General features: G+C 58.1%; 1 pseudogene; it reads left to right on the top strand.

Annotated features, from left to right (window-relative positions):
• The window catches only part of LOC130159871 (hydrocephalus-inducing protein homolog), a 98428-nt pseudogene that overhangs the window by 65011 nt on the left and 21085 nt on the right, over positions 1 to 12332 (top strand).

Below are 12332 nucleotides of genomic sequence, written 5' to 3'. Positions count from 1 at the left end.
TGTGTGCCTGTGTCCCATCTTAGCTGCTCTTGGCTCGATGAGGCGGTGGAGCCTGCAGCACAGTGATCCCCCTCAGCCCAGCCAGCTGCCTCCTGTAGCCCATGGTGCTTGTTTTCCAGCTGCTGCCGTCCGCTGCTGTGGATCTGGAAAGTCGGAGGCCGGTGAGGACCCAGGAAAGGATGCGGTTTGTGGAGGTGGAGCCCCTCCCCTCGGGAGCGGAGGAGGTAAGTGGGCATCTGTCTCACTTCCCCGTTCCCAGCGTGGCAAACAGTTACGTAGCCCCTGCTGCCACTGGTGGCCCTCGGTGCTGCTCACGGAGTGGCCTCGCATCCCTCCCAGCACGTTGCGCAGCGCTGCTGAAGCAACCGGCCATGTAGGGCTGACCGAGGGTCCTGCCTGTGCAGCGCCTGTGGAGGGTGTATTCATCTTGTTGCTCATCAGGTGCTCGGTAGGAAATTTTTGCAGTAGCTTTTGCAGTAGCTTTTGCGAGAGCAGTGTGTGGGTCGGAGAGAGAGTGAAAAGTGTCAGGAATCAGACGAGCTGGGCTGGAGTCCACCCCCAGCTCCAAGGGCTCTCATCTCCAAGTCTCGTGTGTTTCTGAAGGCAGTAAAAAGTGTTTTTCAAGGCAAGTTCTTCAGCTGAGAGAATGTCTTGCTGCCAGGAGACATCCCAAATTAATTTAGTGTATTAATACATTAATTAGTATGGGAGAAGATTTTTCCCAGGGTCTCTCCCACCGGTAAGTGGAATGGATGCAGAATGAGATTAGGGTGATCTCGCCTGTGATGAGGAGGCCCCTCCAGCCACATCTGTACTTTGCTCCAAGCCACGGCTGCTCTTCTGCATCAATTTCCACGCTCGACATCTCTGTCTCTCCTCCCCTGCCTCCAGGTTTTTGATGTCCTGCCACTGTACGGCGTGCTGCCGCCGGGCAAGAGCCAGCGCGTCACATTCACCTTCGTTGGCCGCACAAACATTGCTGCCCGTGTCACGGCGCTGTGCAGTGTGGAGGGAGGCCCGACCTACGAGATTGCGCTGAGTGGGGAGGCTTCGCTCATCAACTACTTCCTTGACGTGACGGAGATCGACTGCGGGCTGCAGGTACCGCACGCTTCTCTTGGTCCTTGTCTTGGAACTGTCGCCGGCGCGTTGCTGCCCACCGAGGTCTAGGGCGCTCTTCCCTTCCCAGCTACTCTGTTGGCTCTGTCGCTTGGAAGTACTGCCTTTGGGTGATACATTCTGCATCAGAGTTGTTTTTTAATGGCCATCTCTACCCCCCCATATTTGGGATTTCCTCCTCTACAAGGTAACGAGCGCTGCCTCCCGGGACAGGCAGGGACCCCGTGGTGATCTCCAAAGGGACATGTCCCCAGGACCCTCATCCGCCCATCCGTTCCTAAAGCCTGAGGTCCAAGGAGATGCTTTCTTTTAATGCTCTTGATTAATCAACAAAATAAACCAGGGAGGAAGTTAACTTGGGCTTCCAGTCACTGCATCTGGCGAGAATGTCCCAGAACAATTGGCACTCCTTTTCAGTTAAAATCCCCACAGACCCTTCCAGCTGTTGGCCCTGTTTGGCTGTTGCCCTGTCTGTCTCTACTTTTGCTTCTGTTTTGCCTGCAAATACTTGTATGCAGGTGCCTCTTGTTCTGAAATGCCTCGATGCCTCCTCTTTTGTTTCAGCTGGCTGTTAGGTGACACCTTAAAGAGCAGGGGGCTTGTATCCCCTGGTTTATTTATTACTGCACCTCTACGTGCTGCCGTCGATAGTGTTCCTGCGTAGGGCTAAGAGGTACCCTGTGGCTGGGGGTTGCCCAGGTTAACCCAGGACACCGCAGTGCCTGTACCTCCTCTGCGCTCCCTGCTTCTGCGCTGTGTTCATGTGCTTTCAAGCCAGGGAAAAGGGAAGGAGACTCCCAGCAGCAGACCTGCGTCTGTAACTTCCCGCTCCTCTGTCTTCTCTCCAGCTGTTTAACAAAGTCAGGGAAGCGGAGGTCACCCTGCAGAACAGAGGGAAGATGGGATTCACCTACGTGGTGCTCGGCTCCAGCGCAGCCGCTGCGGACAGCCCTCCGCTCGGCGTGCCCCTGGCCGTGCCCAGCACGGTGAGTAGCACGAGTGATTCACCCTGGCCAGGCTGCCCAGGAGAGGGTTATAGGGAAAAAAGGTGGTGGGGTGGGTGGAAAAAAAGAAAAGGAAGACAGAGCCACAAAACCAGCACGGAGAGCCAGGGCTGTAAGCAGCTGCTGCTGGGTGGCAGAGCAGGTCGAGCAAGCGCGGTCCTACTAGAGCCCCTTCATGGCCTTTGCTGGTGGGTGGCTCTGGCATCCTGCAGCAGCCGCCGGCGGGAGGCACGAGGGCTTCGGTAGCTCTTTGGACCCCGAGTGCTGAGCTCTGTGGTTGTGCCGACACTGGAGCCAGATGGTGCAGGCTCTTGTGAGGGTCACCTTCCCCAGGTTGTGTGGTCAAGCAGGGCGTACTCCCTGTCCCTGCCTGTAAGAAACCCCACCTGCCCCCTGCCAGCACTAAGCAGGACTGAAATACTGTCTTGCCTGGGCATGAAGCTGCTTTGCCAGAAATTTTAGCAGCCCCTGTATTGGTCCCTCCTCCAGCTTTGCTGCTTTGCAGCAGTTTTGTGGGGCAGCGAGGGGGTCAGGGAGGATCGGGGCTGGAACAGCCAGGAGAGGAGTTTGCAGCATCCCGGCGCCCCAGCTTCTTAGTCCCGCGTGGATGTCTTTGAGCTGAAGCAGCGTTCTTACCTTTGTCTCTTTTTGCAAGGGGAAGAGGAAGCCAAATGGCTTTCACATTGTTTTCGTGCCCGTCTCCTACAAGGGATGACACACTGATGCCCTCTTCCCGCGGGCTTCCGAAGACGCAGCTCTGCTTGGACCCGTGCAGCCAGCTGCTGCAGCAGCAGCGTGGGTGCTGGCAGCTTGGCAGGGCTCACCTTTGCTGCAGCTGCGCTGTGCGCTGGAGTACGGGCTCAGGGGACCAAGTGGCAGGAGCTGTCCCACTCAGCGGCTTCCCCTGCAGCGTGAAGGGGAGCCGAGGGTCCAGCCCAGCGTGCAGAGGGCGAGCCAAAGGCGTCTGCGTCTGTGCCCGGTCACCCAGAGCCATGCTGCTGTCTGCTTCCATTTGCTCTCGATGTGGCTGGCGTGAGCCCAGCCTGAGGCTTGGAGAGCCTTTCTGGAAGCCCAGAGAGGAGATGTCCTTCCCAGCAACACCTTCTTCCCTAGAATTTGTCCTAGTCTGCTCCTGCATTTCCAGAGATGTATGTTTGCAGGTCGCTGTGAGTCTGGATGGGCTCACGCACCCCTGGTGTAACCACGCAGGCAGGAGATGTTTGGTTGGGATGATGAATGAGTCAGGCCCTTCAGCAGCAGCCTGGGAACCACTGACGTGCAGTGTGAGGAGCTGCTGGCCCTGCTGAGGGCATGGGCTTTAGCTCGTCTTCCACAGCAGCTGGTAAAAGAGCTTTTCTTTATTCAGTCTGGCTCTTGCTAGCAGAGGGTAAGCGCTGTGAGCAGCAGAGCTGCGCTCCTGCTGAGCAAAGGGCGGTCTGTGCTGTGGGAATGCAGCCTTGCGAGCCCTCTGAAGGACGTACTGCACCCTGGTGTAGGAGACTCGAGCTTTTAGGATACGAGAAAGCCAGAAGGCCATGTTGTCTGACGTTTTCTTCCATAGGAGAAGCTGTTTTCTCTTCTCAGTGTGTCTGTCGCCTGAGCCGTCCCCCCACCAAACGCTCTTTGGTGCATTCCCTCTCTTGTCTCCCGTGCCCTGCAGGGTTACATTGGACCTGGCAAGGAGCAAGTGCTCAAAGTCTGTTACCTGCCAGGAGTGCCCGGAGTCTTCTGCAGGGCTTTGCAGATTCAAGTGGGTCACCTGGAACCAGCAAGCATCACCCTGAGAGGAGAAGGGACCCTTCCCAGGATCTGCTTGGACCTGCCCAGGAACATCAGCGGTGAGCACTGCCTCTCTGCTCCGCAGGAAGGTCCCCTGGCTTTTTCCCCATGTCATATGCCCACAGGGCAGCTCACCCCCACCCCCACTGAGCCTGGAGGTTTCAGGGCTGTCAGAGCAACACTCAACCCTCGGGTTGCTTCCTGAGTCTCTAGTAGGTGAGTCCATGTGGGCTTTGCCCCAGGAACCACCCTGCAGAGCTTGCCAGCATATCTGTCGGAGGCCTGGGAAGGTGGCGGCTGGGCAGAAAAGCTTGGGGAAGGTGTAACGCGGGCTGGCAGGGATGTTGGCAGGGTTGGATTTGCCATGGCGTTGCAGGGGATGGGATGCTCCTCTGTAGAGGGGAAGGTGGGTGGTAGTGAACGTCAGGATTCAGAGAGGAGCAGCAGCATCCACTTCCCATAGATTGCTCAAGGAGTTTGTTTCTGGGAGAGGCCAGCATCAGGGGAGTGGGGCTTCCCAGCTTAAGTGGGATTGGCACGGCGTCCACGCTTCTATTTGTGGATCTCTTCTTCCTCCAGGAAATGCAAAATATGAGAAGGTCCTCAAAGAGGCCAAAGAAAAGATGGCAAAGGACAGCCAGCGAGCTGAAGCAGTTGCTTTGGGGGAGGCTGCGGCCGCGGAGCCACCCAGGGACGATGCGGACACCGCGGTGAGAAGCCCCATTTGGCATGTGCCACCCTGCCCCTGTGTCACTCGAGCCCTGGGCACCCCGCAGCAGGCTTCCTGGGGCCCTGCTGGCACTTGGGACCTCCCTGCCCGCACCTGGCCACGACCATGTGTCAGCTCAGCGTTGCCCCAGGGGCTGCCCAGCTCTGGCTGTTGTCCCTCCAGCAGATGCACCAGCTCCCCGACTGCCTCAGGGAGAGCTCCTGAAGGCCGTGCTCAAGTGACTGAGTTCCTGGCACTTTGAAGGAGCTGCGGGTCGTGGCTGAGGGGTTTGTTGCTCACGACCCAGCTTACCAGCAGCAGCCTGACTGCGCCCTGGGGCTGCGCTGTCAGCGGTCATCTCCAAGAGGCGTCAGCTTTCTCGTGGTTCCCTTTCCAAGAGAGCTGCTGTCCAAGCTGCTCTGGCACTGGTTGGGGGCAGGCAAATACTCGGAGCTCTGGAAGGTTCCTGGCTTGTCTGGCTGGCTGTCTGGCCAGATCAGCTTTTGTGACAGTGACTGGGCAGGCGAAGGTGCTGGAGTTCGTTTCCCTTGAGATCAGGTCTTGACTAAGGGAGCAGGAGGTGTCACAGACGCTGAGCAGCGAGGCAGAGGGACTCCATCGCCCCTCTCAACAAGATCAGGGTGGGATCCTCTCTCAGAGACAAGCCTGTGCCTTGGGCAGGACCTTTGCTAACCAGCCGCTCTCTTTCCTTTCCTCAGTGGGACACGCAGCTGCAGCTGCAGATGGAGCAGTTGCTGATAGAGGAACATGCCCTGGAGCAGCAGAAAGCTCTCAGCTCCGGTCCCCCCGAGGAAGCGGCCTTTGACCAGCGTGCTCGTCGGAGGCTTCTCAAGTTAGTAGAGACTCCAGGTGCCCCAAGGGTGACACCCAGCAGTGCACCCCTGCTCCCGAGAGCTCCTGGTGTCTGCAGAGCTGGCAGTAGCTGGGCACTGCAGAAAGGGTCTGACCCTGGTAGCTCTGACGTGCTCCCTGTGAGCAGCCGAGTGTCCTCACTTCATAGTGCCACCCTGGGGTGCTCAGCTCCCCACAGATGCTGGGTTCTGCTCTTAGTGCTGAGGGGGTGCAGTGCAGACCATCCAGCCCCTCCAGACAGCACAGACACCGTCCCTGCTGACCAGCTCTGAAAGAGGCAGCTCAAAGCTGGCATCTTTGTTCCAACTGACAGGCCACGCTAAGCAAAGCCAGCAGGGAATCGCACGGGCTGAGAAACCCTAAAGCAGGGGGTGTAGATGCTGGTGGGACCGTAGGGCTTGCCTGGGTGCCTTGGTCCTTCCCTCTGCTCCTTCCTGATGAGGCAGGGGCACGGTAGGCTCCGGTTCAGGAAGAAAATGCTCTGCAAAACAGACCACTTATGCGCTTTCCCGAGTGGGATTGCTCTGGAAAAGGAGCTGCCCTTGAACGCTGTAGGTGTCGATTCCTGCCTTTCCCGGGGCTGCTCTGGGGACAGACCTGGCTGCAGAGCAGGGAAGATTGCCTGTGCAGGCAAATCTCATTGCAAGGTCCTGAAGCGATTTCAGGCTTGGGCTGTACACCAGGTTAGCAGTTCCACTGAGGCCAGTGGAGGTCTGGTGGACTTAGCCACAGTGGCTCTTTGTAGCCGAGGAGCTGCGACCAGTTAAACACAATTTTATGTTGAGGTCCCGTTGGTAGCTGATAAAACCTAGGACCTGCACCCTCCGTGACTTACCAAAGTGTTACTACCAGGTGGTCAGGCCTTGGCTTTCACAGGCTTGAGCTGGGTTTTTACAGCAGCAAATACCCACTTTATTTGTGTCTTCTGTCCACCTGGAAATGTAGCCGAGCTGTGGTTTAAGGAATGTCTCTATTCCTTTCAGAGTTCAGCTGCCTGAGTACATCCTGGACTTTGGCTGTGTCATTCCTGGTACCGTCCGCACACACCTTGTGAAGATCACCAACCCCGGGCGGTTGCCTGTGTCCTTCCTCGCCGATAGACGTGTCTTGTGTGGCACAGGTAACCAGTGCTGGAGGGACTTCCCGTGGGCTTGACAGATGAGCTTAAGTCACTGGGTGTGTGGGGGGGTTGAGTGCCTGTTTGTACAGCTTTTTTCTTCCTGACTGCCCCCTGCTCGGTGCTTTATAGCCTGAATTCTCCTGGCCAGCAGTGCCCAGAGACCTGGTCTGCCTGGGACTGCCCTGACACCTCATTTCAGGGACTAGGTGGGCTGATCACCTTGGTCACCTCTCATCATCTTCTGCTCTTGGCTACCATGAGTGACAGCCGAGGTTTTGTGCTCTCTGTGGGCTCGTGTTGCAAACGGACGGGACCCTTTGTGGTTTGGAAGTGCTTTGTTTAGACTTCATGATGTCATAGCCCTTCAGTTGAGCCTTTATTGAGAAAAGAGCCTGTGAGATCCTCTGGTGTATCAAAACAGGCTTCCACGACAGGCCCTGAGGCAAGGCTGTGTCCCATCAAACGGTGACTTGCTGTGTCTGAGGGGTGGTCAGGTGTCTTCTCTAAGTTGTTGTCCAGGGAACACCGCAGCATGGGGGAACCTTCGTTGGAAATTCTCCTTTGGGGAGGTCTGTGCCTCCTTCCCTGAGATGCCCAAGGAAGGAATTGCTGAAGCTCAGCTGATGGGTTTCATTTTTACCATGTGGACCTTGGATTCTGGCTGCAAAAACGCTTTCTCCTTGGGCGGTGACAAGGGAGAAAGAGCAGCAGGCTTCTCCGGGGATACAAGGGGGTCTTTCGCAGAGCTGCCAGCCAGGACACCCGCGTGGCCTTAACGTGCTTGTGACACACAAGCGGCATGAGATGTATCTCAGCTGCTTTATTTTCATCTGTTCAAGGTTTCAGCGTGGATCTGGACCATGTGAAGTGCCTGCCCTGCTGCAGGACTAAGACATTCAGAGTGCGCTTTGACCCACAAAGCGCCAACCTGCCACTGGGAGAGGTGGACGTGCTCCTGCCCATCAAGGTACCACCTTTTGGGGCAGGCAGCAGGCTGGACACAGCCGCAGATGTCACCTGGTCTCTCAGCTGGATGTTCTGTCCTTCACTAGGTAGCAGGTGGCCCCACGTTCCATGTCCGCCTCCGTGCCGACGTGACTGTGCCGTCCCTCTGCCTCTCCAGGGACAGGCTGGAGTTCTCCGCTGTCCAGTGTGGGCAGTGCCGGGAAGAAACTGTCCAGCTCCACAATCAGCTCCAGGTCCCCTGTCAATGGTTCGTCACTGTGCACGAGCCTGTTAAGGTAAAGCACAGACAACGTGTGACACGTAACTTCTTGGTTGGGTTTTCTTTGCCTCTCTTGCCCTTTCTGCCCCCGTGGCTGCCTGGGCGCTTGGGCTACAGCTGGGCTGAGGAAGCTTCTGAGGGTACGGAGCAAGGCTGCTTCGCCTGGACCTGTTCGTTAGCTGATGCTTCACTTCTCTGCCATCTTCACCCATTCCTCCTCCTCTGAGGACAGTGCCTCCCCATCTGCCTGCCCTGCCTACACATCTTTGCTCCCATTTATGGTGCCACCAGGTTATGGTGGCCACGTCTGGTTTGGACGTGGGTGCTCTCCGCACCGTAACAGTATCTCAGAGCACGGCAGGAACCAAGAGTCTGTCCCCACAAAGGCCACCTCACACGCCTGGTTTCTGTGCCCAGGTGGACAAATGCTTGTCAGCGAGCATGCGTCGGAAGCTGCTGCAGGAGTTGGAAGCCAAGCCCCGTGTCTTTGAGGCACTGCCCTCGGCCGGAACCCTCGCTCCCGGACAGCGATGCAACATGCGAGTCAGGTTTTCACCCGTGGAAGAGGTGAGATTGGCAGGTGTCACCCCGCGGAGGTCTGGCAGGGCAGTGTGGAAATGAGAGCCCAGCGCAGGGGATGAGGTCTGGCCTCCGCATGGAGCTTTCTGCCAGCCCCGTACCCACTGTGCCCCAGTTTCCCCTGTAGCGCGCACTTCTGAGAAGCGCTTTGGAATCCCCACGGGGAGTTGCACAGGGAGCATCCAGGCTCGGCGGTGTGGCTCCCTCTCGGCACGTGGAGGAGATCCACCTGTTTCCCCTCATCTTCCACCTGGTGTGGGCATATCTGCAGGCTGCAACGCCCCGGCGCAGAGCAGCTGGCATGCTCGCAGGGGACAACCCTGGAAGGGCCAACCTGGGCTAATCCTGCTGCCGGTACCAGCAGACAAAACAGCCGCCAGACACCTTCCTGGGCACGGCGGGACTGTCACCTGTAGCGGTACGCTGCCAGCAGTCCCTGTGGCTCTGGCCCAACCTGCCTGCGTGTTCCCACGCGGTCTGGGAGTCAGCTTAAGCGATGGAGCATTCCCAAAGGCAGTTTGCATGTGGCCACAGTGACTTGGAAGCTGGCAGTGTGTGACAGCATGGACACAAGTGCTTCCATGCCTGGGAACAGTCCCAGGGACGGTAGAATTGCTAGTAGGGATGCAACCAGCTTGTGTTGGGCTTTGGCCAGAGCCAAACGCTGAGCAGAGAAGATGACCCTTATTTCTAGCCAGCGGGAGCTCATCTGCCTCTTGCGTGGCTGGTGTTTGCCTGATGCAGCAGTGCCACAGCTGTGTCTGGGCAGCGTAACCCCGAGGACCTTTCTCACGAGCACTGCGCTCCCTCGTGACTGGGTGAAAACGTGTGACAGACTGTTTCAGATCTGACACCAAACAGCCAGTTACACCTCACCCAGGATCCATCCCAGTTACCCGGAGCCAGCATGCAGGTGCTGCAGCCTCTGCTATAATTAAATACCTGTTTTCCATTCACCTTAGAGGTACTGATGACACCGCTGACCTTGGGGCAAGGGTTGAATTCCAGGCCCTTGTCACCTGGGACTTAGTGCAGGACCTTTCTGTGCTTCTCTCTTTTCAGAAGTCCTACAGAAGGAGGCTGAAGATTAACATTTGCCAGAGCAGCCAGCACCTCCAGCTGCAGGTCTCGGGACAAGGTCTGGAGCCGCAGCTGGAGTTCAGCCCCCCAGTGCTTGAGCTGGGACCGGTGCTGCCATACAGCCGTGGGGCGGAGGGGACAGTGGTGGTGAAGAACCCGTGCGAGTTTCCCATCGAGTTTTACTCGCTGGAGTTTGACCAGCAGTACCTTGAGGAGGAGCAGGTGAGCGGGAAGGTCTGGTCCCCGTGTGCGTGCTGCCGTAGCTTCACAGCGCTGTGGTGGCATTCCCGGGCTTGCGCCAGGGAGATGGAGGCAGTCCCCAGGGCACAGCCTGGCGGCACTTGAGGGGCAGCCAGCTCTGCTGGCAGGCGGAGGGGGGTGCTTGGGTAGTCCGTGTTGGGAGGAAGGCATGAGGGAGAAGACTGGTTGGCTGGGCAGTGTGTTCGTGTGGTCAAGAAACCCCTCCTGTACGTGGTTTCTCTTCCCTCCGCGCACAGGTCCTGCGCATGCTGAAGGACTACGACAGCCGCAACACCTTGTTGCTGCCTCTGCGTGGCCCGGGTGAGAAGCTGCCCCCAGAGGTGCTGGAGTACTCTCAGGACCAGAAGAGGCTGCAGGATGATCAAGCAAAGCCCAAGACCGGGGACCCAGCGGACCAGGACAAGGGTGAGGGTTTGGCATGGTCTGTCCTGAGTGTGGACACAGCAGGGAGTCCAGGCTGCGTACCCTGAGTTCTCCATGACCTCATTCTCCACGGAAAGCCCGTGCTTTTAGCAGCCGCCTGTTCCCCAGCTTGGTGGAGGAATTGCCAGGTGAAAACCTGTGGCTTGTGAGACGCATCCTCTCGCAGCCCTGAGTGCAGCTAAAGCAAGCTCATATCTTACTGCCACACACTGGGGAAATCATCAGGGTGTCCCCTTGTGTCCCTCAGCCGCAAAGAGCAGGCTCAGATGAGTTCTTCAGCCTGTAGGACCAAGTCTAATATAACGAGCTGGTTTAGATTTGTTCCGTCGCGGCAACACAAGCACAAGCTCAGAATACCCCTGGACAGGCTCCTCGGTGCCTTGGGAGTCTCCCTCCTTAGGAGATTTTTGCTTTTGCTTGTGGCCCTGCAAAGTGGGAATGGCCAAGAGCAGGTTGCCATTCCTTCCCCACGTTCTTCCTCCTCGGCCAGCTCTGAAGGTGCCTGGCACCTGTCAGATGGGGGCAGAAAGCACTCCGCTGGGGTTGTTTGCAGCACCTCACCCCGTAGCTCGGTCGTTCCCCCCTCCCTTTTCGATGAAAGCCAGTCCAACAGGGTGAATTCAGAATCCGAATGTGGGGAAGAGGAGGAGGAAGGTGTTAAGGAAAGACGCGGGACGGCTGGTAACCCGAAGCTCTTCACCTATTTTGTCCATTGTAGCAAAAGAGCCCCAGCGGTGGACTTCAGTGCCACCTCCATTGCTTCACTGCAGCCTGGTGCCATCTCCCTCGGGACTGTTCCCAATGCCCAGTTGCACCTGTCACCCCCCTTAGGCACCAGGACCCGGGACCAAACTCCCATGAGGACCGTGGGGAGGGTTCATGGAAGATGTGGCCCGGGCCTCTTGGGTGTTGCCAGATGCTCTTTCCTCCTCCTGCCACCCCACTTACTGTGCTCTGAACAGGCCCCTTCACCAGCAGCTGGATCTGCGCGAGCCTCGAGGACAGGCACGATGAGATCTGGGCTGTGACATTGGTTTCAGCAGTCTCCTCTCGCAGGATCTGAGGGGATGGGGAGGGCGATCAGGGTCACAGGGAGGCAGGAGGCTGACTTTTCTACCTGGTTCTACACAGCAGAGCACCAGCAGAGCACCAGCAGCAGCAAGGAGGCTGCGGGAGAGCTGGCCGACAGCCCTGTCCATAGGGCCATCGCCCGCCACCTGGGCATCGATATCCCTGCAGAAGGGCGCACAGGCGGAAACCGCAGAGGGATCGTCATCATCGTCCATGGGGCACCTCGGACAGGCACGTGAGCTGTTGGCTGCAAGGAGAGCGGGAAGCAGGAGAGACTTATCCTGGTGGGCCGTGGTGCTTGGTCGGCCAGTTGAAGCGAAGCAAGGCAAGCCACAGCTCTGCTGGTCCGTGAAGCAGTCCCAGGCCTTTGCCTAGCTGGTGCCAGTGGTGTGGCTCATCTTGTGTCCATATAGCTAGGCTCTTGTCCCCCCAGACGGGGTGGCCATGTCCCTCTTGCTGCATGGGACCACATTGCCTAGTGCCCGTGTTTCCTCATGGGAGCAGCCCCTAGCCCGTGCTGACCCCCAGACTGTGCCCAGCTGGCACCCACCAGCACAGGGTAGCGAACGGTGGTGGTGGGACAGGGCTCGAAACAATGTCCTGGCCCAGGGCTGAGGTCACACCACAAGGGACAGAGTCCTGGGCTGAACCGGAGGTGGAGGCGATCCACCTGCCTCTGGAGTTCAGCGCTTCTGACCGTGCTGAAGCTGCCTCCCTCGTGGTGTCCCCTAAAGGGACATGTGCTTTCTGACTGTCCTTGAAACCTGCAAAGCCTCTGGGGGGGCTTTCCAGAGCCTGTCCCTGAGAATGCTTCACCTGCAAATGTCACCAAGCCGCCTTCCTCTCTCTCTCAAGGAAAGACAGCGGCAGCGGTCGCCCTGTCCAAATATTACGGCGCTGCCTGCTTGTCCATCGACGCCGTGGTGACAGAAGCCATCTCTGACGGGAGCAGCGCGGCAGGGCTCCGTGCCCGGGAGCTGTGCGTCAGGGCTGCCGCTGAGCAGAGCCACAAGGAGACAGAGGATGAGGGTAAGGAGGAACACTGGGCGCAGAGCGGCGCTTTGGAAACCCACCACGGCCACCTGCTTC

This window comes from Falco biarmicus, chromosome 16, assembly GCF_023638135.1.
Source record: "Falco biarmicus isolate bFalBia1 chromosome 16, bFalBia1.pri, whole genome shotgun sequence".
In the NCBI taxonomy this organism is placed as follows: Eukaryota; Metazoa; Chordata; class Aves; order Falconiformes; family Falconidae; genus Falco; species Falco biarmicus.
The sequence above is the reverse complement of the archived record's forward strand: the minus strand, read 5'-3'. Positions and strand labels throughout refer to the sequence as shown.